This window comes from Acipenser ruthenus, chromosome 43, assembly GCF_902713425.1.
Source record: "Acipenser ruthenus chromosome 43, fAciRut3.2 maternal haplotype, whole genome shotgun sequence".
NCBI lineage: Eukaryota > Metazoa > Chordata > Actinopteri > Acipenseriformes > Acipenseridae > Acipenser > Acipenser ruthenus.
In genome coordinates this window covers 7,885,518-7,912,880 of record NC_081231.1, presented here as the reverse complement: position 1 = coordinate 7,912,880, position 27,363 = coordinate 7,885,518, and the positions used below count along the sequence as shown (strand labels likewise).

The window sequence follows — 27,363 nt, the reverse complement described above, 5'->3', positions numbered from 1 at the left end:
AGTCAGGGCAGTACATGTGCTTATTAGAGTGACTGAGTCCTACTTGCAGCGCATCGACTCAAACAACACGGGGGTAAAACAAGCCCCCGTAAGTGACCCCTGTCGCGCAATGACGTGATCATTTTTTAAAACGTAGTTAGGTGATCATGTCATTTCTCGTAATTAGGTGTTATTTTGTCATGTATATACGTGATATTTTTAACACGTATTTACGTCATAATTTTTGTTTACGACTGTAAGTCGCCCTGGACAAGGGCGTCTGCTAATAAATAAATAATAATAATAATTTCATTTCTCGTAATTACGTGTCACTTTGTCACGTATATACGTGATTTTTTTTAAGTAGTTACATCATAATTTCATTTCTCGTAATTACGTGTCACTTTGTTGTCACGCATTTACGTGTTCATTTTAACACGTAGTTCTGTGATGGTTCTCTATATATGTGTTTTTTTGTTTTTTATTATTTTATTATTATTTATTTATTTTTGTAAGGTAGCAATGCGCTTTCATAATATCTGTAATTACAGAACCGCTTCTGAATTAACTGATCTGAGCCAGCGCAGCTCTGAACAGGGGACTAGGACACTATCCCTGGGCTCTGTGCTGCTGTGTGGAGATCTCAATGCCAGGACCGGCAGAGAGGTCGACTACATCAGCACAGAGGGGAACAGCCATGTGATTGGACAGCAGACCTCTTTGTACCACACACCCATCACCACACAGAGGAATAGTTTTGACAGTGTGGTGAACAAGAGTGGGAAGCAGGTACTGCATATCTGTAAAGGCCTGGGTCTGTACATCATTAACGGCAGGATCAGAGGGGATTCTCAGGGCAGATATACATACAGCTCTGCTCTAGGTAATAGTGTAGTGGACTACGCTATCACAGACATGGACCCAGAATCTATTAATGCATTTATAGTCCGGCAACAAAACCCCCTATCAGACCACTGCCAAACAGTCCTGTATCTAAAAACGAACCCAAAACTAAATAATTCAAACCCGACCCCACCCGCCAAATTATACGGTCTTAAACCAGCCTATAAGTGGACACAAAGCAGTGCTGAGGAATATAAACAAACAATTCATAGTGCAGAAATAGAAAGTATGCTAAACAGCTTTCTAACTCAATTTTTTAAATTAGACAAAAATGGAATCAATTCGGCCATCAAAGAAATCAATTTTATATTCGAAACAACAGCAACAAAATCAAAACTCAAGAAAACAAAGAAAAAAACTAATTCTAAAAAGAAATCAAATGAAAAATGGTTTGACATGGAGTGTAAAACAAACAGAAAAGAATTAAGAAAATTGTCAAACCAGAAACACAGAGAGCCAAACAATATCGAACTGAGACTCAGCTACTGCAAGGCTCTGAAACAATACAAACACCTTCTCAATAAGAAAAGAGAAGAACACGTGTCCAAACAATTATCCCAAATTGAAGAATCCATAGAGCAAAATTCCTTTTGGGAACTATGGAACAAATTAAACACATCAAAAACTAGTCACGAATTGGCAATCAAAAATGGTAACATTTGGAAAAATTACTTTGATAAACTTTATCAAGAATTAGATGAAAACGAATTAAATCCAGACCAAAATTCTATTTTAAAAAAACTAAACAAATTGGAAACCATAATCAAGGACAAGCAGAACCCACTGGACTTCCCAATAACAGGACCAGAGCTAAAAGAAAAGCTCCAAGCCCTCAAGCCCAGGAAAGCCTGTGGGCCCGACAGCATCATAAACGAGATGCTGAAACACAGCAGCCCCAGGATGCAGGAGGCCCTGCTCAAAGTATTCAACCTCATCCTGGCTGCGGGCTGTTTCCCTGACATCTGGAACCAAGGGCTAATAACACCAATTCATAAAAGTGGAGACAAATTCGACCCCAATAATTACAGAGGCATCTGTGTGAGCAGTAATCTATAGAAGGTGTTCTGCAGTATCATTAATGCCCGGATACTGGCCTTCCTTACCGAACACAATGTCTTGAGTAAGAGTCAGATTGAATTTCTACGAAATTACCGCACCTCTGACCATGTTTACACCCTACACACCCTAATAAACAAACATGTGCACCAAAAAAATAAAGGAAAAATCTTTGCTTGTTTTATAGATTTTAAAAAAGCATTCGACTCAATTTGGCATCCAGGTCTATTCCTTAGAATTCTTGAGAGCGGTGTAGGGGGTAAAATTTATGACATCATTAAGTCAATGTATACAGAGAATAAGTGTGGTGTGAAAATTGGAAACCAAAGAACAGGGTTTTTCACCCAAGGGCGTGGAGTGAGACAGGGCTGCAGTCTGAGCCCAACACTGTTCAACATCTACATCAACGAGTTGGCTACGGTGCTGGAACAGTCTGCAGCCCCTGGCATCACTCTACACGACAAAGAAATCAAATTCCTGCTCTATGCAGATGGTCCTGCTGTCACCCACTGAACAGGGGCTGCAGCAGAGCCTGGCACTGCTAGAGCAGTACTGTCAGAAATGGGCACTGACAGTAAACCTGGACAAGACCAGAGTTATGGTATTCCAGAAGAAAGCCAGATCTCAGGGAAACAGGTACCACTTCACCCTGGGAAACAACACCCTGGAGCACAGCACCAGCTACAATTACCTGGGTCTAAAAATCAGTGCGTCTGGGAACTTCAACCTGGCTATAAATGCATTAAGAGATAAAGCGCGCAGGGCTTTTTATGCAATAAAGAATCGGCTATACAAAATTAAACCACCAATAAAAATTTGGCTAAAAATTTTCGACAGCATAATAAAGCCAATCCTTCTGTATGGTAGTGAAGTATGGGGTCCCCTTATGAACCCTGATTATAAAAAATGGGATCAAAGCCCCATAGAGAATTTCCATCTGGAATTCTGTAAACACCTCCTGCAGGTTCACAGGAGTGCAGCCAATAGCGCTTGCAGGGCTGAATTGGGCCGGTTCCCCTTACTCCACTCCATACAGAAACGAGCGCTCAACTACTGGGTCCATCTACAGCAGGCTGATCCGCAGTCCTACCACCACACTGCACTGCGGAGCTGCTCACAGCCCCCACAAGAGAATCCCCTCAGTAGAATGGTACTGAAGCTCAGCCAAATAAGTCAAATTAATACCAGCGAGCTTCAGAACACCACCAACAAAAAACTCCCAGCACAAAAAATGAAACAAATTAATCTAAAACTGGAAAACAATTATAAAGTACATTGGAATAACGAAATTGAATCACACAATAAATTACAATGCTATCTGGCCCTAAAAAAAGAATTTACCCTGGCAGAATATCTGGTCAGGGTCAAAAACACAAAACATAGACAGATCCTGACCAAGTACAGACTCAGTGACCACAGCCTGGCCATCGAAACTGGCCGGCACAAAAAAACCTGGATTGCCAAAGAAAAAAGGCTGTGCGGTCACTGTGATATGGGAGAGGTAGAGACAGAAATGCACTTCCTGTTGTCCTGCCCAAAATACACAGAGATACGGGAGAGATATATCCCCCAATTCAAAAAACAAATGGCAGAGTTTAACCTCCTCTCCAATTCGAGTAAAATCCCCATCCTTCTAGGAGAGGAGGAGCGAACTGCAAATCTAGCAGCACAGTATGTGTCTGCCTGCCACAACCTGAGGGACAGTGTGTGACACCCTGCATACATGACCAGGGGGTACGGGTGATGAGGAGGGAGGGAGGGAGGTAGTTATATCGTTCAAAGGGAAGGGAACAATGTTGTTTTTTTGTGTTTGTTATGTTCTGTAATTGTATTTCCGTTTTATTATTTCTGTTTTGTATTATAAAAGCTTTGGCAATACCTGAGCGCTCTCGTCATGCCAATAAAGCATTTTTGAATTTGAATTGAATTTGACAGAGAGACGAGAGAGAAAGAGGGGAACGAGATAGAAAGAGACGAACGAGAGAGAAAGAGAGGATCGAGATAGAAAGAGGGGAGTGATAGAGAGAGACGGGAATGAGAGAGAAAGAGAGGAACGAGAGAGAAAGAGGGGAACGAGAGAGAAAGAGAGGAGTGATCGAGAAAGAGGGGAACAAGAGAAAAAGAGAGGAATGAGAGAAAAGAGAGGAATGAGAACAAAAGAGAGGAACGAGAGAAAGAGGGGAGCGAGAGAGAAAGAGGGGGATGAGAGAGAAAGAGGGGAATGAGAGAGAAAGAGGGGAACGAGAGAGAAAGAGAGGAATGAGAGAGAAAGAGGGGAATGAGAGAGAAAGAGGGGAACGAGAAAGAAAGAGGGGAACGAGAAAGAAAGAGGGGAATGAGAGTGAAAGAGGGGAGTGATAGAGAAAGAGAGGAATGAGAGAGAAAGAGGGGAATGAGAGAGAAAGAGGGGAACGAGAGAGAAAGAGAGGAATGAGAGAAAAGAGAGGAATGAGAACGAAAGAGAGGAACGAGAGAGAAAGAGGGGAGCGAGAGAGAAAGAGGGGGATGAGAGAGAAAGAGGGGAATGAGAGAGAAAGAGGGGAACGAGAGAGAAAGAGAGGAATGAGAGAGAAAGAGGGGAATGAGAGAGAAAGAGGGGAACGAGAAAGAAAGAGGGGAATGAGAGTGAAAGAGGGGAGTGATAGAGAAAGAGAGGAATGAGAGAGAAAGAGGGGGACGAGAGAGAAAGAGGGGAGTGATAGAGAAAGAGAGGAACGAGAGAGAAAGAGGGGAATGAGAGAGAAAGAGAGGAACGAGAGAGAAAGAGGGGAGTGATAGAGAAAGAGAGGAATGAGAGAGAAAGAGGGGGACGAGAGAGAAAGAGGGGAACGAGAGAGAAAGAGGGGAATGAGAGAGAAAGAGGGGAGTGATCGAGAAAGAGGGGAACGAGAGAAAAAGGGGAACGAGAGAAAAAGAGAGGAACGAGAGAGAAAGAGACGAACGAGAGAGAAAGAGAGGAGTGATCGAGAAAGAGGGGAACGAGAGAAAAAGAGAGGAATGAGAGATTAGAGAGGAATGAGAACGAAAGAGATGAACGAGAGAGAAAGAGGGGAGCGAGAGAGAAAGAGGGGGATGAGAGAGAAAGAGGGGAATGAGAGAGAAAGAGGGGAACGAGAGAGAAAGAGAGGAATGAGAGAGAAATAGGGGAATGAGAGAGAAAGAGAGGAACGAGAGAGAAAGAGGGGAACGAGAAAGAAAGAGGGGAACGAGAAAGAAAGAGAGGAATGAGAGAGAAAGAGGGGAATGAGAGTGAAAGAGGGGAGTGATAGAGAAAGAGAGGAATGAGAGAGAAAGAGGGGGACGAGAGAGAAAGAGGGGAACGAGAGAAAGAGAGGAACGAGAGAGAAAGAGGGGAATGAGAGAGAAAGAGAGGAACGAGAGAGAAAGAGAGGAGTGATCGAGAAAGAGGGGAACGAGAGAAAAAGAGAGGAATGAGAGAAAAGAGAGGAATGAGAACGAAAGAGAGGAACGAGAGAGAAAGAGGGGAGTGATAGAGAGAGAGGGGAATGACAGAGAAAAAGGGGAACGAGAGAGAAAGAGGGGAATGAGAGAGAAAGAGGGGAGCGATAGAAAAAGAGAGGAACGAGAGAGAAAGAGGGGAACGAGAGAGAAAGAGGGGAACGAGAGAGAAAGAGAGGAACGAGAGAGAAAGAGGGGAGTGATTGAAAAAGAGGGGAACGTGAGAGAAAGAGTGGAATGAGAGAGAAAGAGGGGGACGAGAGAGAAAGAGGGGAATGAGAGAGAAAGAGAGGAACGAGAGAGAAAGAGGGGAATGAGAGAGAAAGAGGGGAACGAGAGAAAAAGAGAGGATTGAGAGAGAAAGAGGGGAACGAGAGAAAGAGGGGAACGAGAGAAAAAGAGAGGAACGAGAGAGAAAGAGGGGAATGAGAGAGAAAGAGAGGAACGAGAGAGAAAGAGGGGAGTGATAGAGAAAGAGAGGAATGAGAGAGAAAGAGGGGGACGAGAGAGAAAGAGGGGGAAGAGAGAGAAAGAGGGGAACGAGAGAGAAAGAGGGGAATGAGAGAGAAAGAGGGGAGTGATCGAGAAAGAGGGGAACGAGAGAAAAAGGGGAACGAGAGAAAAAGAGAGGAACGAGAGAGAAAGAGGGGAACGAGAGAGAAAGAGAGGAACGAGAGAGAAAGAGGGGAGTGATAGAGAGAGAGGGGAATGAGAGAGAAAGAGAGGAATGAGAGAGAAAGAGGGGAATGAGAGAGAAAGAGAGGAACGAGAGAGAAAGAGGGGAGTGAGAGAAAGAGAGGAACGAGAGAGAAAGAGGAGAGTGATAGAGAAAGTGAGGAATGAGAGAGAAAAAGGGGAATGAGAGAGAAAGAGGGGAGTGATCGAGAAAGAGGGGAACGAGAGAAAAAGAGAGGAACGAGAGAGAAAGAGGGGAATGAGAGAGAAAGAGAGGAACGAGAGAGAAAGAGGGGAGTGATAGAGAAAGTGAGGAATGAGAGAGAAAAAGGGGAATGAGAGAGAAAGAGGGGAGTGATCGAGAAAGAGGGGAACGAGAGAAAAAGAGAGGAACGAGAGAGAAAGAGGGGAACGAGAGAGAAAGAGGGGAACGAGAGAGAAAGAGAGGAACGAGAGAGAAAGAGGGGAGTGATTGAAAAAGAGGGGAACGTGAGAGAAAGAGTGGAATGAGAGAGAAAGAGGGGGACGAGAGAGAAAGAGGGGAATGAGAGAGAAAGAGAGGAACGAGAGAGAAAGAGGGGAATGAGAGAGAAAGAGGGGAACGAGAGAAAAAGAGAGGATCGAGAGAGAAAGAGGGGAACGAGAGAAAGAGGGGAACGAGAGAAAAAGAGAGGAACGAGAGAGAAAGAGGGGAATGAGAGAGAAAGAGAGGAACGAGAGAGAAAGAGGGGAGTGATAGAGAAAGAGAGGAATGAGAGAGAAAGAGGGGGACGAGAGAGAAAGAGGGGGAAGAGAGAGAAAGAGGGGAACGAGAGAGAAAGAGGGGAATGAGAGAGAAAGAGGGGAGTGATCGAGAAAGAGGGGAACGAGAGAAAAAGGGGAACGAGAGAAAAAGAGAGGAACGAGAGAGAAAGAGGGGAATGAGAGAGAAAGAGAGGAACGAGAGAGAAAGAGGGGAGTGATAGAGAGAGAGGGGAATGAGAGAGAAAGAGAGGAATGAGAGAGAAAGAGGGGAATGAGAGAGAAAGAGAGGAACGAGAGAGAAAGAGGGGAGTGAGAGAAAGAGAGGAACGAGAGAGAAAGAGGAGAGTGATAGAGAAAGTGAGGAATGAGAGAGAAAAAGGGGAATGAGAGAGAAAGAGGGGAGTGATCGAGAAAGAGGGGAACGAGAGAAAAAGAGAGGAACGAGAGAGAAAGAGGGGAATGAGAGAGAAAGAGAGGAACGAGAGAGAAAGAGGGGAGTGATAGAGAAAGTGAGGAATGAGAGAGAAAAAGGGGAATGAGAGAGAAAGAGGGGAGTGATCGAGAAAGAGGGGAACGAGAGAAAAAGAGAGGAACGAGAGAGAAAGAGAGGAACGAGAGAGAAAGAGGGGAGTGATAGAGAGAGGGGAATGAGAGAGAAAGAGAGGAATGAGAGAGAAAGAGGGGAATGAGAGAGAAAGAGAGGAACGAGAGAGAAAGAGGGGAACGAGAGAGAAAGAGAGGAACGAGAGAGAAAGGGGAACGAGGGAGAAAGAGGGAAGTGATAGAGAAAGAGCAGAACGAGACAGAAAGGGGAGAGTGATAGAGAAAGAGGGGAACGAGAGACAAAGAGGAGAGTGATAGAGAAAGAGGGGAACAAGAGAGAAAGAGGGGAACGAGAGAGAAAGAGGGGAACAAGAGAGAAAGAGGGGAACAAGAGAGAGAAAGAGAGGAATGATAGGTCACAAAAGGTAAGCAGCAATACACGGTTAGCAGCGTTGTAAACAATAGCAGTATTCAAGTTGAGTATCAATAACTCATTAGAAACATGTTCAAATAACAGCAGCACTCAGGGTGTGTATTGTTAGCTCATTAGCATACTGTGTTACCAAGAAACAGCCCCTCCAAAAAAACACAATGGCAGCAATCAAGTTAAGTATCACTACTTCGTAATCAACAGGTTAAGTAGGAGAGTGGGAGAGGGGAGGGATGCGCCACGCACACCACACAGACACAATGTAATGTGAATACAAGTCATATTCTTTTACCAAGAAAGCGCTTCATGGGTCACCAGCGGGAACATTCGACACTTTGGAGCAGCAGGAGAGACCTGCCAGGCGCTCCACAGGACATCACCGTCGGTTCCATGGTGTAATGGTTAGCACTCTGGACTCTGAATCCAGCGATCCGAGTTCAAATCTCGGGGGGACCTAACTGAGGGTTATACTTCATTTTAAAAGGAAAATATTGTCAATTTGACAATTTCCAGCGACCCCTCTTGCACAGTAAAATTATTTTTACAAAAGCTGCAAATATTAGGGCTAACACCTAAAACGTCTGTGTTTCATTATTTATTATTATGATTATTATTTGTTTATTTAGCAGACTCCTTTATCCAAGGTGACTTACAGAGACTCTCAGTGTGCTAGTGAAAGAGGGAACCATCGCTGTTTAGTTATACAGCATATTCACATGACGTATCCATTTGTTATTTCAGATCGTGGCGGAGCTCCAGAAAGACGAAGGGTGTGCGGCCTCCTGTATGTCAGGACTTCCCAGTCCCTGACCACCTTCCAGCACCTCCTCAAGACTCCCCTCTTCAGACAGAACCTGTACAACTCCTATTTTCCCTGTGGACACTTTATCACTCTTCCTCAATGTGCTTTACTTGCTGTGATCTGCTCCCTATTTTACTGCATTTACTGCACTGTAATCTGCCGCAAGTGTTATTCAATCTGTAGTATTTTGCATTTAATCCTATCCTGATGTAACTATCACTGACACTGTTATCTGCTCTGATTATTGAATCGTATTTTGTCATATACTTGTACTTTTTAGAAATGAAGTCATTGTATTTTCTCTTGCTCTTATATGTATGAATACTTGTACAGTGATTCTTGAAATGTATTTTTGTTTATGATTGTAAGTCACTGTGGGTAACGGCGTCTGTGTCCTCAGAAGGCTCTGATTATATTACGATTACTGTCAGGATCATATAACAAGTACTGCTTTATTACAAATTGAGCAGAAACTGCATTTTTGTATTAAGGAAAAAAAAAGTAGAAAAATGGTGAAAAGCTTTAAAATTGCATCACTGCTGCTGCAAATAACAGGGTTAACACCTAAAACGAGTGTGTCCTCAGAATTAGCATGTGCCTTGTTTCATGGTCATTCCTTACTCAGCAATGCGACCATAGCGTCACTCTAATATGAAATCCATTTAATGTAAAACAAAATGTTTCTGGTAAAAGATGTACGATTCTTAACTCCAAATTAATTCATTTTCAGAGACAGCCTAAAACTACTGTAATTATTGCTATAGAAGTACCAGTTCTTTTGGATCAAAATACAGTTACTGACAGGCTTGTTGACTGAGGCAGTACTGAAACTTTCAGTTCATTATTATGAAAACAATAAATAAAAAATGGGTGTATACTACAGCCGGTAGAGGGTGTCAAGTGTTTTTAAAAAAATACTATTTGCAAAATAGTATTTACTAATTTCTATTTAAAATACATGTCTGGCAACCTATTTTCTATGTGTATTTTAAATAAATATGGAGACCAATGTTTTCTATTTAGAGTGTTTCCGAGACTATTTTGCCCATCCTTGGCATTCAGCTGTTAACTGTAAGGTTGGTTTCCAGGCAGATTGCCTCTGGGCAGCCTTCTCAATAGAGTCCAAGCCTCCGATTTCATTTGCAGTCATGAAGGGTGCGGTGGCCAAGTGGTAAGGCGTCGGTCTCGTAAACCGAAGATCACGGGTTCAATCCCCGTCCGTACCTTGTTGCTGTCTTTAAAACACTATTTGTTACTTGTTTGTACCTTTGCAGCTGAAAAGAAAAATGATAAAATGCAACTTGTATTTTAATTTAAATAAAAAGTGGAGTATTCGGATTTGAACCGGGGATCTCTTGATCAGCAGTCAAATGCTCTACCGCTGAGCTATACCCCGACTCCAACAACACCATTTCCTATCAAGCACAACCAACGGTGCCGAGCTGTCAGTTTCAGGAATGCAACCTGTCAAGGCTGGTGATTTTTTACCTCGTATCCCGCAGAAAATTCCTGTGGTGCAATTGGTCAGTGTGTTTGGCTCTTAACCCTTTAAGGACCGAGATCTTGTCAACACCACATCATACTGAAATTCCAAATTGAAAGCCACAGCTTGCCTTGCCAGACGGCTTTGACAGATTATTTAAGAGAAGCTATAACGTTCCCCAGAGTGTCCTGAAAACAAGGACACCCATTCCAAGATGAGACTGTAACAAATTGATTTTTTGTGCATTGTTATAGGAAAAGAGTCAAATACAGCCAAAAAACCGCTTGGTCCTTAAATAGTTTAGCAAACGGTTGGTTGCTTGTGTAGCAGGTCTTTATATACATATAGCTACATTTATGTTAATAATTTGACTAGGGCACCTTGTGTTTATTGAGGACAAGGACGTCGAGTGGTTGGTTCCCACACAAACGCTTTTATCCAGGAGAAACCAAGCAATCATATACCAAAAATAATCTTTACAAGTTTTTATTAGTAATACTTATTTTAAAAATCTCAAGCACATTAACAATAATGTAAACCATATGACAATGCCACCTCCACTTTACAGTCTAACAATTGTCTAGTAGATTATATATATATATATATATATATATATATATAGACATGAGGAGGACTTGCATGGACACAGTTAGTGATGAACCTAATGATCCTTGTGAACCCGGTCAGACAAACCAGCATAAGAGAGAAAAGAACCTCAACTGGAACAAGCCTGGAGTTAAATGGCCAAGAGCTTGTGAGAAAACTGCGTGGGACACAGTAAACACAGATCTGTGCTTTGCATTGGAAAGGTTAAGTGGAACAGTTGAAAAGAAGCTGGATAAATTTAGGGACATTATCTACGCATATGGAAGTGAGAGGTTTGGAGTTGAAAAAAGGAAGGAAAAAGTACAAACTATTCCTGGAAAGTCTAGACGGCAGCAGGAGATTGAACGCTTAGTTAGAGAAAGGAGACAGCTGTAATCTGCCACAAGTGTTATTCAATCTCCAGTATTTTGCATTTGATCATATCCTGATGTAACTATCACTGACACTGTTATCTGCTCTGATTACTGAATCGTATTTTGTCATATACTTGTACTTTTTAGAACTGAAGTCATTGTGTTTTATCTTGCTCTTATATGTATGAATACTTGAACTGTGATTTTTGAAATGTGTTTTTGTTTATGATTGTAAGTCACTGTGGGTAACGGCGTCTGTGTCCTCAGAAGGCTCTGATTATATTACGATTACTATCAGGATCATATAACAAGTACTGCTTTATTACAAATTGAGCAGAAACTGCATTTTTGTTTTAAGTAAATAAAAAGTTGAAAAATGGTGAAAAGCTTTAAAATTGCATCGCTGCTGCTGCAAATAACAGGGTTAACACCTAAAACGAGTGTGTCCTCAGAATTAGCATGTGCCTTGTTTTATGGTCATTCCTTACTCAGCAATGCGACCATAGCTTCACTCTAATATGAAATCCATTTAATGTAAAACTAAATGTTTCTGGTAAAAGATGTACGATTCTTAACTCCAAATTAATTCATTTTCAAAGACAGCATAAAACTACTGTAATTATTGCTATAGAAGTACCAGTTCTTTTGGATCAAAATACGGTTACTGACAGGCTTGTGGACTGAGGCAGTACTGAAACTTTCAGTTCATTATTATGAAAACAATAAATAAAAAATGGGTGTATACTACAGCCGGTAGAGGGTGTCAAGTGTTTTAAAAAAATACTATTTGCAAAATAGTATTTACTAATTTCTATTTAAAATACATGTCTGGCAACCTATTTTCTATTTGTATTTTAAATAAATATGGAGACCAATGTTTTCTATTTAAAGAGTTTCCGAGACTATTTTGCCCATCCTTGGCATTCAGCTGTTAACCGTAAGGTTGGTTTCCAGGCAGATTGTCTTTCCGGGCAGCCTTCTCAATAGAGTCCAAGCCTCCGATTTCATTTGCAGTTATGAAGGGTGCGGTGGCCAAGTGGTAAGGTGTCGGTCTCGTAAACCGAAGATCACGGGTTCAATCCTCGTCCGTACCTTGTTGCTGTCTTTAAAACACTATGTGTTACTTGTTTGTACCTTTGCAGCTGAAAAGAAAAATTATATAATGCAACTTGTATTTTTATTTAAATAAAAATGGGGGTATGCAGATTTGAACCTGGGATCTCTTGATCAGCAGTCAAATGCTCTACCGCTGAGCTACACCCCGACTCCAACAACACCATTTCCTATCAAGCACAACCACAACGGTGCCGAGCTGTCAGTTTCAGGAATGCAACCTGTCAAGGCGCGTGATTTTTTACCTCGTATCCCGCAGAAAATTCCTGTGGTGCAATTGGTCAGTGTGTTTGGCTCTTAACCCTTTAAGGACCGGGATTGTGTCAACACCACATCATACTGAAATTCCAAATTGAAAGCCACAGCTTGCCTTGCCAGACGGCTTTGACAGATTATTTAAGAGAAGCTATAACGTTCCCCAGAGTGTCCTGAAAACAAGGACACCCATTCCAAGATGTGACTGTAACAAACATTGTTATAGGAAGAGAGTCAAATACAGCCAAAAAAAACGCTTGGTCCTTAAATAGTTTAGCAAACGGTTGGTTTCTTGTGTAGCAGGTCTTTATATACATATAGCTACATTTATGTTAATAATTTGACTACGCCACCTTGTGTTTATTGAGGACAAGGACGTTGAGTGGTTGGTTCCCACATAAACTCTTTTATCCAGGAGAAACCAAGCAATCATATACCAAAAATAATCTTTACAAGATTTTATTAGACAGTCCTTCAGCCAATCGGAGTTTCGCTCGTATAGTTCCATAGAGGAAAGATAGAAAGTAGTTTAGGGGGGTCCAGTGAAGCAAATCCATCAAACCACACTCGAGATGAGAAATAATAATAAAGAGCTGAACAACAAAACACACATTTATATAAATAAATCAATAACAAGTGACACAAAAATAGGAGGCGTGGCAAACACTGTTGCAGCAGCAAAGGTCATTCAAAATGATCTCGAGAGCATTCAGAACTGGGCAGACACATGGCAAATGACATTTAATAGAGGAAAGTGGAAGGTGCTGCACGCAGGCAATACATTTCTCCCCCCTTCCTTTCTATATTGGGTAATTGTGTGCTCTAGTTTTTTTTTATTTAACATCACTGAGTCCCTTGTCCCTGTGGATTGCAACCACAATGTAGAAACATCTAGAGAATGGATGGGAATGGGCAATAAACATCACTGCTGTTTCTCTTAAAGCGTGTTTATTTATTTATAATACTGGACCCTGTCTTAATACTCTATCACATTCTGAATATGAATATAGCTGAGTTATTAATTGTACATAATACTTGGAATACCAGATACATATTTACCATTAAAAAGCAATCCATGTGATTTCTTTACCAGTCGTTCATTATTTTGTGTATCAGCCTCCACACAAAGCCGAGCGCAGTGCGGTATACTGTAATGATGCTGCAGTCAGTCTGCCCGGACTGCACCTGAACCATCTTAAAAACACGAAGCCTCCAATAAGCTCATTTGTAAAAGTTAGTAAAGAATGGCGCTATATAATCTAAGGAAGCTGAATGTGAACTCCTAGCTGGAGCAACGAGAGAGGGAGAGAGGGGGCGGGGCAGAGAAGGAGGCGGAGACGCTGCTAGGCAACCGGCTCCTGAACATTCCACTCCGCTGAGCAGAGACCGTTAGGATTTAAAAATGCCAAAGTTCCGAGCGGCGTTAGTATGGGCTGCCAGAAATGAGGAGAAAATAAATACAGCTTTTTATAAATGTGTGCATTCAGATATCATTTAGAAATCTAGTTACAAGATTTAACAGTTAGCTAAATATTTAAATAAATCTGAAATCTCTTAGCTAGATTTAACATTTAGCTAAATATTTAAATAAATCTTAAATCTCTTAGGTAGATTTAACATTTAGTTAAATATTTAACTGGCCGCTAAATCTGAATATTTAACAATTAGCATAACATAATTGTACCTGTGTGTGTGTGTCTCAGTGTGTGTGTGTGTGTCTGTGTGTATGTGTGTGCGTGTGTGTGTGTGTGTATGTCTCAGTGTGTGTGTGTCAGTGTGTGTGTGTGTCAGTGCGCGTGTGTCAGTGTGTGTCTGTTTGTGTGTCAGTGTGTGTGTCAGTGTGTGTCTGTGTATGTGTCAGTGTGTGTGTGTGTGTGTGTGTTTGTGTGTGTCTGTGTGTGTCAGTGTGTGTGTGTGTGTGTGTGTGTTTGTGTGTGTCTGTGTGTGTGTGTGTGAGAGACAGTGAGTGTGTGTCTGTCTTTGTGTGTGTGTGTGTGTGTGTTTCTCAGTGTGTGTGTCTCAGTGTGTATGTGTGTCTGTGTGTGTTTGTTTCTCAGTGTCTCACTGTCTGTGTGTGTGTGTCTGTTTGTGTGTGTGTGTGTATTTGTCAGTGTGTGTGCGCGTGTGTCTGTCTGTGTGTGTCTGTGTGTGTGTGTCTGTGTGTGTGTGTGTGTCAGTGTGTGTGTGTGTCTCAGTGTGTGTGTGTGTCAGTGTGTGTGTGTGTGTGTGTGTCTGTGTGTGTGTGAGAGAGAGAGTCTGTGTGTGTGTGTCAGTGTGTGTGGGTGTCAGTGTGTGTGTCAGTGTGTGTGTGTGCGTGTGTGTGTCAGTGTGTGTGTCAGTGTGTGTTTGTGTGTGTCAGTGTGTGTCTGTTTGTGTGTCAGTGTGTGTGTCTGTGTGTGTGTGTCAGTGTGTGTCTGTGTATGTGTCAGTGTGTCTGTGTATGTGTCAGTGTGTGCGTGTCAAAGTGTGTCTCTGTGTGTGTGTCAGTGTGTGTGTGTGTGTGTCAGTGTGTGTGTGTCAGTCTGTGTGTCAGTGAGTGTGTGTGTGTGTGTGTCTGTGTGTGTGTGTGTGTGTCTGTGTGTGTCAGTGTGTGTGTGTGTTTATCAGTGTGTGTGTGTCTGCCTGTCTCTGTGTGTGTCAGTGTGTGTGTGTGTGTGTCTGTGTGTATGTGTGTGCGTGTGTCAGTGTGTGTGTGTGTGTGTGTGTGTGTGTTTGTCAGTGTGTGTGTGTGTCAGTGCGCGTGTGTCAGTGTGTGTTTGTGTGTCAGTGTGTGTCTGTTTGTGTGTCAGTGTGTGTGTGTCTGTTTGTGTGTCAGTGTGTGTGTCAGTGTGTGTGTGTCAGTCTGTGTGTCAGTGAGTGTGTGTGTGTGTGTGTGTGTGTGTGTGTGTGTGTCAGTGTGTGTGTGTGTTTATCAGTGTGTGTGTGTCTGCCTGTCTCTGTGTGTGTCAGTGTGTGTGTGTGTGTCTGTGTGTATGTGTGTGCGTGTGTCAGTGTGTGTGTATGTCTCAGTGTGTGTTTGTCAGTGTGTGTGTGTGTGTCAGTGCGCGTGTGTCAGTGTGTGTTTGTGTGTCAGTGTGTGTCTGTTTGTGTGTCAGTGTGTGTGTCAGTGTGTGTGTCAGTGTGTGCGTGTGTGTCAGTGTGTGTGCGCGCGCGTGTCTCTCTGTGTGTGTCTGTGTGTGTGTGTCAGTGTGTGTGTCAGTGTGTGTGTGTGTGTCAGTGTGTGTGTCAGTGTGTGTTTGTGTGTGTCAGTGTGTGTCTGTTTGTGTGTCAGTGTGTGTGTGTCACTGTGTGTGTCTGTGTGTGTGTCAGTGTGTGTCTGTGTAGGTGTCAGTGTGTGTGTGTGTGTCAATGTGTGTCTGTGTGTGTGTGTCAGTCTGTGTGTGGGGGCTGAGTGTGTGTATCTTTGTGTGTGTGTGTGTGTGTGGGGGGGGGTGAGTGTGTGAGTGTCTGTGTGTGTGCGTGCGTGCGTGTGTTTGTGTGAGTGTCAGTGTGTGCGCGTCTGCGTGCGTGCGTGTGTGTGTGTGATTGTGTGCGTGTGGGTCAGTGTGTCTCTCAGTGTATGTGCTTGTGTGTGTGTTTGTGTCTCAGTGTCTCACTGTCTGTGTGTGTCTGCCTGTCTGTGTGTGTGTGTGTGTGTGTGTGTCAGTGTGTGTGTGTGTGTGTCAGTGTGTGTGTGTGCGTGTCAGTGTGTGTGTGTCTCAGTGTGTGTGTGTGTGTGTGTGTCTTTGTCTGTGAGTGTGTGTGTGTGTGTGTCTGTGTGTGTGTGCGTGTGTGTGTGCGTGCGTGCATACGTGCGTGCGTGTGTTTGTGTGTGTGTCAGTGTGTGCGCGTCTGCGTGTGTGTGTATGTGTGTTTGTGATTGTGTACGTGTGGATCAGTGTGTGTGTGTGTGTGTGTGTTTATCAGTGTGTGTGTGTCTGCCTGTCTCTGTGTGTGTCAGTGTGTGTGTGTGTGTGTCTGTGTGTATGTGTGTGCGTGTGTCAGTGTGTGTGTGTGTGTGTGTGTGTGTGTTTGTCAGTGTGTGTGTGTGTGTCAGTGCGCGTGTGTCAGTGTGTGTTTGTGTGTCAGTGTGTGTCTGTTTGTGTGTCAGTGTGTGTGTGTCTGTTTGTGTGTCAGTGTGTGTGTCAGTCTGTGTGTCAGTGAGTGTGTGTGTGTGTGTGTGTGTGTGTGTGTGTGTGTGTCAGTGTGTGTGTGTGTTTATCATTGTGTGTGTGTCTGCCTGTCTCTGTGTGTGTCAGTGTGTGTGTGTGTGTCTGTGTGTATGTGTGTGCGTGTGTCAGTGTGTGTGTATGTCTCAGTGTGTGTTTGTCAGTGTGTGTGTGTGTGTCAGTGCGCGTGTGTCAGTGTGTGTTTGTGTGTCAGTGTGTGTCTGTTTGTGTGTCAGTGTGTGTGTCAGTGTGTGTGTCAGTGTGTGCGTGTGTGTCAGTGTGTGTGCGCGCGCGTGTCTCTCTGTGTGTGTCTGTGTGTGTGTGTCAGTGTGTGTGTCAGTGTGTGTGTGTGTGTCAGTGTGTGTGTCAGTGTGTGTTTGTGTGTGTCAGTGTGTGTCTGTTTGTGTGTCAGTGTGTGTGTGTCACTGTGTGTGTCTGTGTGTGTGTCAGTGTGTGTCTGTGTAGGTGTCAGTGTGTGTGTGTGTGTCAATGTGTGTCTGTGTGTGTGTGTCAGTCTGTGTGTGGGGGCTGAGTGTGTGTATCTTTGTGTGTGTGTGTGTGTGTGGGGGGGGGTGAGTGTGTGAGTGTCTGTGTGTGTGCGTGCGTGCGTGTGTTTGTGTGAGTGTCAGTGTGTGCGCGTCTGCGTGCGTGCGTGTGTGTGTGTGATTGTGTGCGTGTGGGTCAGTGTGTCTCTCAGTGTATGTGCTTGTGTGTGTGTTTGTGTCTCAGTGTCTCACTGTCTGTGTGTGTCTGCCTGTCTGTGTGTGTGTGTGTGTGTGTGTGTCAGTGTGTGTGTGTGTGTGTCAGTGTGTGTGTGTGCGTGTCAGTGTGTGTGTGTCTCAGTGTGTGTGTGTGTGTGTGTGTCTTTGTCTGTGAGTGTGTGTGTGTGTGTGTCTGTGTGTGTGTGCGTGTGTGCGTGCGTGCGTGCATGCGTGCGTGCGTGTGTTTGTGTGTGTGTCAGTGTGTGCGCGTCTGCGTGTGTGTGTATGTGTGTTTGTGATTGTGTACGTGTGGATCAGTGTGTGTGTGTGTGTGTGTGTGTGTCTGTCTGTGTGTCTGTGTGTGTTTGTGTGTCTGTGTGTGTCTGTGTGTGTGTCAGTGTGTGTGTGTGTCAGTGTTTGTCAGTGTGTGTGTGTGTGTCAGTGTGTATGTGTGTGTGTATGTGTGTGTGTGTGTGTGTGTGTGTGTGTGTGTGTCAGTACCTGTGTGTGTGCGTGTCAGTACTTGTGTGTGTGTCTGTGTGTGTTTCTCGGTGTGTTTGTGTCTCAGTGTGTGGTTGTGTTTGTGTCAGTGTGTGTCTCGGTGTCTCAGTGTGTGTGTGTGTGTCAGTACCTGTGTGTGTGTGTCAGTGTGTGTGTGTGTTTGTGTCTCAGTGTGTGGTTGTGTTTGTGTCAGTGTGTGTCTCGGTGTCTCAGTGTGTGTGTGTCAGTACCTGTGTGTGTGTCAGTACCTGTGTGTGTGTCAGTATTTGTTTGTGTGTCAGTACCAGTGTGTGTGTGTGTCTCAGTGTGTCTCGGTGTGTGTGTGTGTGCGTGTCAGTACCTGTGTGTGTGTTTGTCTGTTGCAGTCTCAGTGTGTGTGTGTCTCAGTGTGTGTGTGGAGTTGGTTCCAGACCCTCACAATTCTCTGTGTAAAAAAGTGCCTCCTATTTTCTGTTCTGAATGCCCCTTTATCTAATCTCCATTTGTGACCCCTGGTCCTTGTTTCTTTTTTCAGGTTGAAAAAGTCCCCTGGGTCGACATTGTCAATACCTTTTAGGATTTTGAATGTTTGAATCAGATCGCCGCGTAGTCTTCTTTGTTCAAGACTGAATAGATTCAATTCTTTTAGCCTGTCTGCATACGACATGCCTTTTAAACCCGGGATAATTCTGGTTGCTCTTCTTTGCACTCTTTCTCGAGCAGCAATATCCTTTTTGTAACGAGGTGACCAGAACTGAACACAATATTCTAGGTGAGGTCTTACTAATGCATTGTAAAGTTTTAACATTACTTCCCTTGATTTAAATTCAACACTTCTCACAATATATCCGAGCATCTTGTTGGCCTTGTTTATAGCTTCCCCACATTGTCTAGATGAAGACATTTCTGAGTCAACATAAACTCCTAGGTCTTTTTCATAGATTCCCTCCGCTACCCCGGCTACGACTATGCTGCCACAAAAGGAACTCGTCCCTATGTCACACTGCATGGGTTCCGAACGTTCCGAAACAGTTATAGCATTTGTACTGAGAGTGGTTTATCGGGCCCACTCGGTATCTAAAGGTACTCTGTTCCCGGTTTATAAACTGTCCCTTCACAGGTCTAGCCTGCTCTTCGACCCCTCTCTTATTCAATTCCGGCAAGGTCTTGGGTCTCCAATGACCAGGGTTGCTCGGAGGAGCTCGAGCCAAGTCGTCTACGGCGAGTTGACGCTCGACTAACGACACAAAGTCGTCTATATTGGAGGGGTCATTCTGGCTGATCCACTTCCTCAAAGGGCCCGGCATGGCCCTCATGTAGCGATCCATCACTGTCAGTTCGACGACACGATATCCATTGTTCATGACTGGCCCCTGCCAGCGTTGGGTGAGATGGATGAGGTCGAACATCTGGGAGCGAGGGGCTAGCGATGGGTTGAAGGTCCACGCATGATACTTTTGGGCTTGCACCGCTGTAGTCACACTGGCTTTGGCCAGGATCTCAGCCTTCAACTTGTCATAATCCTCTGCGTCTCAGTGGTAGATCGTGGTAGGCTTTTTGCGTGTCTCCTGTCAAGAAGGGAGCAAGTATCCCTGCCCACTCATCCCTGGTCCAGTCTTCTCGGCTGGCAGTCCTCTCAAACATGAGCAGAAATGCTTCAATGTCATCCGTCTCAGTTATTTAGGACCTGGGTGGACCGGATATTGCTGTGGGTAGAGGTTTTGATGTTTCCGCACTCCAGGCTCCTCATAATGGCCAGTCGCTCCTCTCTGGCTTCTTGGAGTAACGTCTCGTATGGATGGTTGGTCTCCTGTTGTACTTGGATAGATGCCTGTTGTAGCTCTTGCATCTTCCGGGTGCTGTCTTGTTGTGCTGCCGTAGCATTCACTAGCACACGGACAAGTGCGTCGGTGTCCGTCATGTTTCCCTGCTTGGTTTATGTCTCTCCGAACTGGTAGATTTGGGTACTGTAGCGTTGTGTTGCTTCAGTTTGGCAATCTCACAGCTACCACCATATATAAACTATTTGTTTGGTGTGGTAGCCAAGTTGATAATCGGAGACAGCACACAGGACGATAACAGTAGAATAAAAACTGGTAAGTTTATTTATTATTTAACATGAATAACGAAAACAAAATAAATCAAAAGAAAACCTGCCCTCTGGGCTCTAACTGAACTGTTTTCTTTTTTCCTATCTAGCCCTGCAGAAACTATCCTTCATACAGGTAAAAACGGTCACTTGGTGCTTGAATTACTGAGTGGGGGTAGACTGTGGTAAATTGCTTCCTTATTTACAAGGGGATCTCCAATAGGCCCAGCAGGTGGCGCTGTTCCCAGAACAGTGCAGGAAAACAGGTAGGTATACCCAGTTGCCCTCTGGTGGACACAGTTGCAGCTCCACAGGTAAGTATAGACAGTGTCCTCGTTTTGGCAACCCTCAATGCATTAGCAATTTGTAATCCTTTGTCTGCTTTTACAGGTTCCTTAATTTCCCCTGCTGGAGGAGTGACTGACTGTTGACCACTCTGTCCCTGGAGCGGTGCTTTTTAACAGCCAGCCTGGTGTGTTCACAAATTACTAACCAGTTTGCAACCCATTTGCTTCCGTGGGTTTCTTCCAAAATATAATAACAATCCTTAAAAAACCTTTGCTTCTATGTGTTTGTTCAAAACCAAATAATAAAACAGTCCTTAACACGGTAACTTTAAGGCATCTGTTTGAGTTCAGACACACACAACTCGCTCCCTACATGTACAGCCCTAGCTGAACATACGCACAGGGTTATCAAAATATTCAGAGTCCCGGGTACTACTTTAAATTCACAGCGTTTCTTCACCTGCTCAGTATTATCATCAGTAATTTAAAACACTGTCTCGTATTTTTTTTGTTTTGACTACCACAGGACATTTTAAATCACACTTTTCCCAGGCTGAGCATTTCATTCAGTACTTCACCCAACAACTTTTTAAATCCATTGTCACGGTGGACAGTGCAGCTTGTAATTCACTCGGCTGTACTCATACCCTCACAACAGTCACTGTTAGGTTATTCCTCATCCAGTTCACTAGAGCAAGCAGGTTTCACTCAGTGGTGAAAACTTTCCTTTCCCTTCACAGAAACAGAAAGTAGTTTAAATGCTGTTTACCTTTTGAATGCTGCTATCCACACTGCAGTACTCACAGCGTTTTCTCTTGCTCCTAGTAATCCTTTGCTTCACAGCATTTTGTGTTGCTCCTCAGTTGACCCAAGGGACTTTTTTGATCTGAAAATAGATAAGATAAGAAGTTTAAAGAGGAGGCCATTCAGCCCATCTTGCTCATTTGGTTGTTAGTAGCTTATTGATCCCAGAATCTCATCAAGCAGCTTCTTGAAGGATCCCAGGGTGTCAGCTTCAACAACATTACTGGGGAGTTGGTTCCAGACCCTCACAATTCTCTGTGTAAAAAAGTACCTCCTATTTTCTGTTCTGAATGCCCCTTTATCTAATCTCCATTTGTGACCCCTGGTCCTTGTTGTGAATGTTTGAATCAGATCGCCGCGTAGTCTTCTTTGTTCAAAACTGAATAGATTCAATTCTTTTAGCCTGTCTGCATACGACATGCCTTTTAAACCCGGGATAATTCTGGTTGCTCTTCTTTGCACTCTTTCTAGAGCAGCAATATCCTTTTTGTAACGAGGTGACCAGAACTGAACACAATATTCTAGGTGAGGTCTTACTAATGCATTGTAGAGTTTTAACATTACTTCCCTTGATTTAAATTCAACACTTCTCACAATATATCCAAGCATCTTGTTAACCTTTTTTATAGCTTCCCCACATTGTCTAGATGAAGACATTTCTGAGTCAACATAAACTCCTAGGTCTTTTTCATAGATTCCTACTTCAATTTCAGTATCTCCCATATGATATTTATAATGCACATTTTTATTGCCCGCATGCAATACTTTACACTTTCCTCTATTAAATTGCATTTGCCATGTGTCTGCCCAGTTCTGAATGCTGTCTAGATCATTTTGAATGACCTTTGCTGCTTCAACAGTGTCTGCCACTCCTCCTGTTTTTGTGTCGTCTACAAATTTAATGAGTTGGCTTACTATATCAGAGCCTAAATCATTAATGTAGATTAGGAATAGCAGAGGACCTAATACTGATCCCTGTGGTACACCACTGGTTACCTCGCTCCATTTTGAGGTTCTCCTCTAATCAGTACTTTCTGTTTTCTACATGTTAACCACTCCCTAATCCATGTGCATGCATTTCTTTGAATCCCTACTGCGTTCAGTTTGAGAATTAATCTTTTATGCAGGACTTTGTCAAAAGCTTTCTGGAAATCTAAATAAACCATGTTGTATGCTTTGCAATTATCCATTGTCAATGTTGCATCCTCAAAAAAGTCAAGCAGGTTTGTTAGACATGATCTCCCTTTCCTAAAACCATGCTGACTGTCTCCCAGGATATTGTTACCATAAAGGTAATTTTCCATTTTGGATCTTATTATAGTTTCCATAAGTTTACATATAATAGAAGTCAGGCTTATTGGTCTGTAGTTACCTGGTTCGGTTTTGTCTCTGTTTTTGTGGATCGGTATTACGTTTGCTATTTTCCAGTCTGTCGGTACAACCCCTGTGTCAAGAGACTGTTGCATGATCTTGGTTAGCGGTTTGTAAATGACTTCTTTCATTTCTTTGAGTACAATTGGGAGGATCTCATCCGGCCCAGGGGAGTTAGTCCCTTTAACACTTCTGCCTCTGTTATGCTAAAGTTTTTTAAAATTGGATAGGAACAGGTTGACATGTGGCGCATGTTGTCTGTGTCCTCCTTTGTAAAAACTTGTTAAAAGTAATCATTTAATATCTTTGCAATTTTCTTTTTCTTTGTCTATGATTTTGCCATTTGTGTCTCTTAGACATTTAACCTCCTCTTTGAATTTTCTCTTGCTGTTATAATATTGGAAAAACGTTTTGGAATTGGTTTTAGCCCCCTTAGCAATGTTCATTTCTGTCTCTCTCTTGGCCTTTCTAACTTCCTTTTTGACTTGTGTTTGCAGCTCCAAACAGGAGGAGTGGCAAACACTGTTGCAGCAGCAAAGGTCATTCAAAATGATCTCGACAGCATTCAGAACTGGGCAGACACATGGCAAATGACATTTAATAGAGGAAAGTGGAAGGTGCTGCACGCAGGCAATACATTTCTCCCCCCTTCCTTTCTATATTGGTTAATTGTGGGCTCTAGTTTTTTATTTAACATCGCTGAGTCCCTTGTCCCTGTGGATTGCAACCACAATGTAGAAACATCTAGAGAATGGATGGGAATGGGCAATAAACATCACTGCTGTTTCTCTTAAAGCATGTTTATTTATTTCTAATACTGGACCCTGTCTTAATACTGTATCACATTCTGAATATGAATATAGCTGAGTTATTAATTGTAGGTAATACTTGGAATACCAGATACACATTTACCATTAAAAAGCAATCCATGTGATTTCTTTAGCAGTCGTTCATTATTTTGTGTATCAGCCTCCACACAAAGCCGAGCGCAGTGCGGTATACTGTAATGATGCTGCAGTCAGTCTGCCCGGACTGCACCTGAACCATCTTAAAAACACGAAGCCTCCAATAAGCTCATTTGTAAAAGTTAGTAAAGAATGGCGCTATATAATCTAAGGAAGCTGAATGTGAACTCCTAGCTGGAGCAACGAGAGAGGGAGAGAGGGGGCGGGGCAGAGAAGGAGGCGGAGACGCTGCTAGGCAACCGGCTCCTGAACATTCCACTCCGCTGAGCAGAGACCGTTAGGATTTAAAAATGCCAAAGTTCCGAGCGCCGTTAGTATGGGCTGCCAGAAATGAGGAGAAAATAAATACAGCTTTTTATAAATGTGTGCATTCAGATATCATTTAGAAATCTACTTACAAGATTTAACAGTTAGCTAAATATTTAAATAAAACTTAAATCTCTCTTAACTAGATTTAACATTTTGCTAAATATTTAACTGGCATCTAAATCTGGAGTTTGTATGCAAATGAGCTCCACCAGCTTTGAACTTTCACGAAATTTGATTGGCTCTTGTAATGTTGAAATTTGCATATTTACCAATTAGCATAACATAAGTGCATAGCATAAGTGTGTGTGCGTGTGTCAATACCTGTGTCTGTGTGTCAGTACGTGTGTGTGCGCGTGTGTATGAGTGTCAGTACCTGCGTGTGTGTGCGAGTGTTAGTGTGTGTGTGTGTGTCAGTACCTGTGTGTGTGTGTGTGTGTGTCAGTATCTGTGTATGTCTCAGTGTGTGTGTCTCAGTGCTTGAGTGTGTGGCTCAGTGTGTGTGTGTGTTTCTCTGTGTCTGTCTCAGTGTGTGTGTGTGTATGTGTGTCTCAGTGTGTGTGTGTGTGTGTGTATCTCAGTGTGTCTGTGTGTCTCAGTGTGTGTGTCTCAGTGTGTGTGTGTCTCAGTCACTTCAAGTCATACAAAGAGCATTTCAAGTGGAGTGATAAAGTGGAGCGAAGCGATCAAAAAAAGGTGCCAAGTTAGAAGCAAGAATTGTGTGAATCTTGGGCCCCAGCACCTTTCCAAGTGTGCCTATTTGCTTGATGCTTGACAAGATTGGCCTGATTGCTTCTCCTAACTTGTTCTTTTGTGTTTGATATCACCCCTTTAAACGGCTGTTGTGTTTTTCGAACGTGTTTTTCTACATTGACAATGTTTTTGTCGTGGGATTGAGAGGAGTTAGAAAAACGTGTTTGAAACGACCGAGAGTCTCTATACAGCTCCAAGAGTTTAGCTGTTTTCACCATGTTGCAGCGGCAAAACGAAATCACTTAGAATTACCATCTGTACCAAAAGCCTGAAACACTCTTACATCAAATGTGATAAAAAATATATATATATACAGTACATGTATATCATCCTCCTCCTCATCCTCATCATCCTCCTCATCCTCATCAGTTCAATCAGGGTTGCTGTTTCCAGACTTGACCCTTGACCGTTGTGTAGCAGTCGTATTTATTTCTTAGCAGACTTCCTTATCCAGATTCCGTTATCCAGGGTGACTTGCAATTGTTACAAGTTCTCTCAGTACAAAGTATCACATTAAAAAATATCATAATACAGATATGAAAATATAAAATCAATTCAAGTAAGAGCAAAATAATAAAGCACACAGTAAACTATAAACAAGAGCAAATCAGACTAAAAGCAGAACGCAGCTCTCGCTATTCCTTATCCAATGCTGCCATCGTGTGGCCATTTATTAGAACTGTTGGTTTATTAAAATTATTATTTTTTTTTTTTATCAGAGCACAGCTCAGTGACAAGCGGTTGCTGGTGCCCTCTGCTGTTTACAATGGGTAGTACAGGTAGTGAAATTCACAATGACATTGTTACTGTTATTATTATATATTTCTTAGCAGACATCCAGGGCTGCTTACAATTGTTACAAATGATCACAGTACAAAGTATCACATTATAAAACATCACATTACAGAATATCATAATACAGATAAGAGCAGATATGAAAGTACCATCAAATCAATTCAAGTAAGAGCAAAATAATAAAGCACACAGTAAATTATAAGAGCGAATTCGATTAAGAGCAGCTAAACCTGATAGTAACTATTTGCTGATATGAGTCCAGTAAGAACAGGCAGTAAGCATGATAAATACATGAGAATGATTTCAAATAAGAGCAATTACAGAAAACGTTATTATTTATACACACAGTACTCTCCTGGCTATCCTGTAAATATTGTTTTTGCTGTATTTTAAGAATGTATCTGAAATGTCTATTTTTGCACATGGGTTAAGGTGAATACGAGTCATTTCAAAGGGCAATTGAGCTGAGATAGATAGATAGATAGATAGATAAGAACAAACAGTTCTAGTAAATGTCCACACGATGGCAGCATTGTATAAGGAATATCGAGAGCTGTGTTCAGCCTGTCTCCATAAGAAAGTTTTCAAACGAGAGGAAGCCCCATTCAGTCCATCTTGCTCGTTTGGTTGTTAGTAGCTTATTGATGCCAGAATCTCATCAAGCAGCTTCTTGAAGGATCCCAGGGTGTCAGCTTCAACAACATTACTGGGGAGTTGGTTCCAGACCCTCACAATTCTCTGTGTAAAAAAGTGCCTCCTATTTTCTGTTCTGATTGCCCCTTTATCTAATCTCCATTTCTGACCCCTGGTCCTTGTTTCTTTTCTCAGGTTGAAAAAGTCCCCTGGGTCGACATTGTCAATACCTTTTAGGATTTTGAATGCTTGAATCAGATCACCACGTAATCTTCTTTGTTCAAGACTGAATAGATTCAATTCTTTGAGCCTGTCTGCATACGACATGCCTTTTAAACCCGGGATAATTCTGGTTGCTCTTCTTTGCACTCTTTCTAGAGCAGCAATATCCTTTTTGTAACGAGGTGACCAGAACTGAACACAATATTCTAGGTGAGGTCTTACTAATGCATTGTAAAGTTTTAACATTACTTCCCTTGATTTAAATTCAACACTTCTCACAATATATCCGAGCATCTTATTGGCCTTTTTTTTATAGCTTCCCCACATTGTCTAGATGAAGACATTTCTGAGTCAACATAAACTCCTAGGTCTTTTTCATAGATTCCTTCAATTTCAGTATCTCCAATATGATATTTATAATGCACATTGGAATCAGTATTAGGTCCTCTGCTATTCCTAATCTACATTAATGATTTAGATTCTGGTATAGTAAGCAAACTTGTTAAATTTGTAGACGACACAAAAATAGGAGGAGTGGCAAACACTGTTGCAGCAGCAAAGGTCATTCAAAATGATCTCGACAGCATTCAGAACTGGGCAGACACATGGCAAATGACATTTAATAGAGGAAAGTGGAAGGTGCTGCACGCAGGCAATACATTTCTCCCCCCTTCCTTTCTATATTGGTTAATTGTGGGCTCCATTTTTTTTATTTAAAATCACTGAGTCCCTTGACCCTGTGGATTGCAACCACAATGTAGAAACATATAGAGAATGGATGGGAATGGTCAATAAACATCACTGCTGTTTCTCTTAAAGCGTGTTTATTTATTTCTAATACTGGACCCTGTCTTAATACTGTATCACATTCTGAATATGAATATAGCTGAATTATTAATTGTAGATAATACTTAGAATACCAGATACATATTTAGCATTAAAAAGCAATCCATGTGATTTCTTTAGCAGTCGTTCATTATTTTGTGTATCAGCCTCCACACAAAGCCGAGCGCAGTGCGGTATACTGTAATGATGCTCCAGTCAGTCTGCCCGGACTGCACCTGAACCATCTTAAAAACACGAAGCCTCCAATAAGCTCATTTGTAAAAGTTAGTAAAGAATGGCGCTATATAATCTAAGGAAGCTGAATGTGAACTCCTAGCTGGAGCAACGAGAGAGGGAGAGAGGGGGCGGGGCAGAGAAGGAGGCGGAGACGCTGCTAGGCAACCGGCTCCTGAACATTCCACTCCGCTGAGCAGAGACCGTTAGGATTTAAAAATGCCAAAGTTCCGAGCGGCGTCAGGCGCTTTGTTTAATTAACACTCTTACATTTTAACTTCTTGAAGTTACCACAGCGTGTCTGTGTATGAATTACTGATGAGTAATATTTGTGATTTGATTACACAGG

The 27,363-nt window shown here is 42.7% G+C and overlaps 1 protein-coding gene and 3 non-coding genes across 4 annotated transcripts in view; all 4 read left to right on the top strand.

Annotated features, from left to right (window-relative positions):
* Positions 1-27,363, top strand: part of LOC131709378 (transcobalamin-1-like) — a 317,542-nt gene that overhangs the window by 225,586 nt on the left and 64,593 nt on the right. The gene's annotated exons all lie outside the window — the stretch shown is intronic.
* Positions 8,174-8,245, top strand: trnaq-cug (transfer RNA glutamine (anticodon CUG)). Its single transcript has one exon. It is a non-coding gene; the product is annotated as a tRNA-Gln (tRNA).
* On the top strand, positions 9,746-9,817 carry trnat-cgu (transfer RNA threonine (anticodon CGU)). Its single transcript has one exon. It is a non-coding gene; the product is annotated as a tRNA-Thr (tRNA).
* On the top strand, positions 12,056-12,127 carry trnat-cgu (transfer RNA threonine (anticodon CGU)). Its single transcript has one exon. It is a non-coding gene; the product is annotated as a tRNA-Thr (tRNA).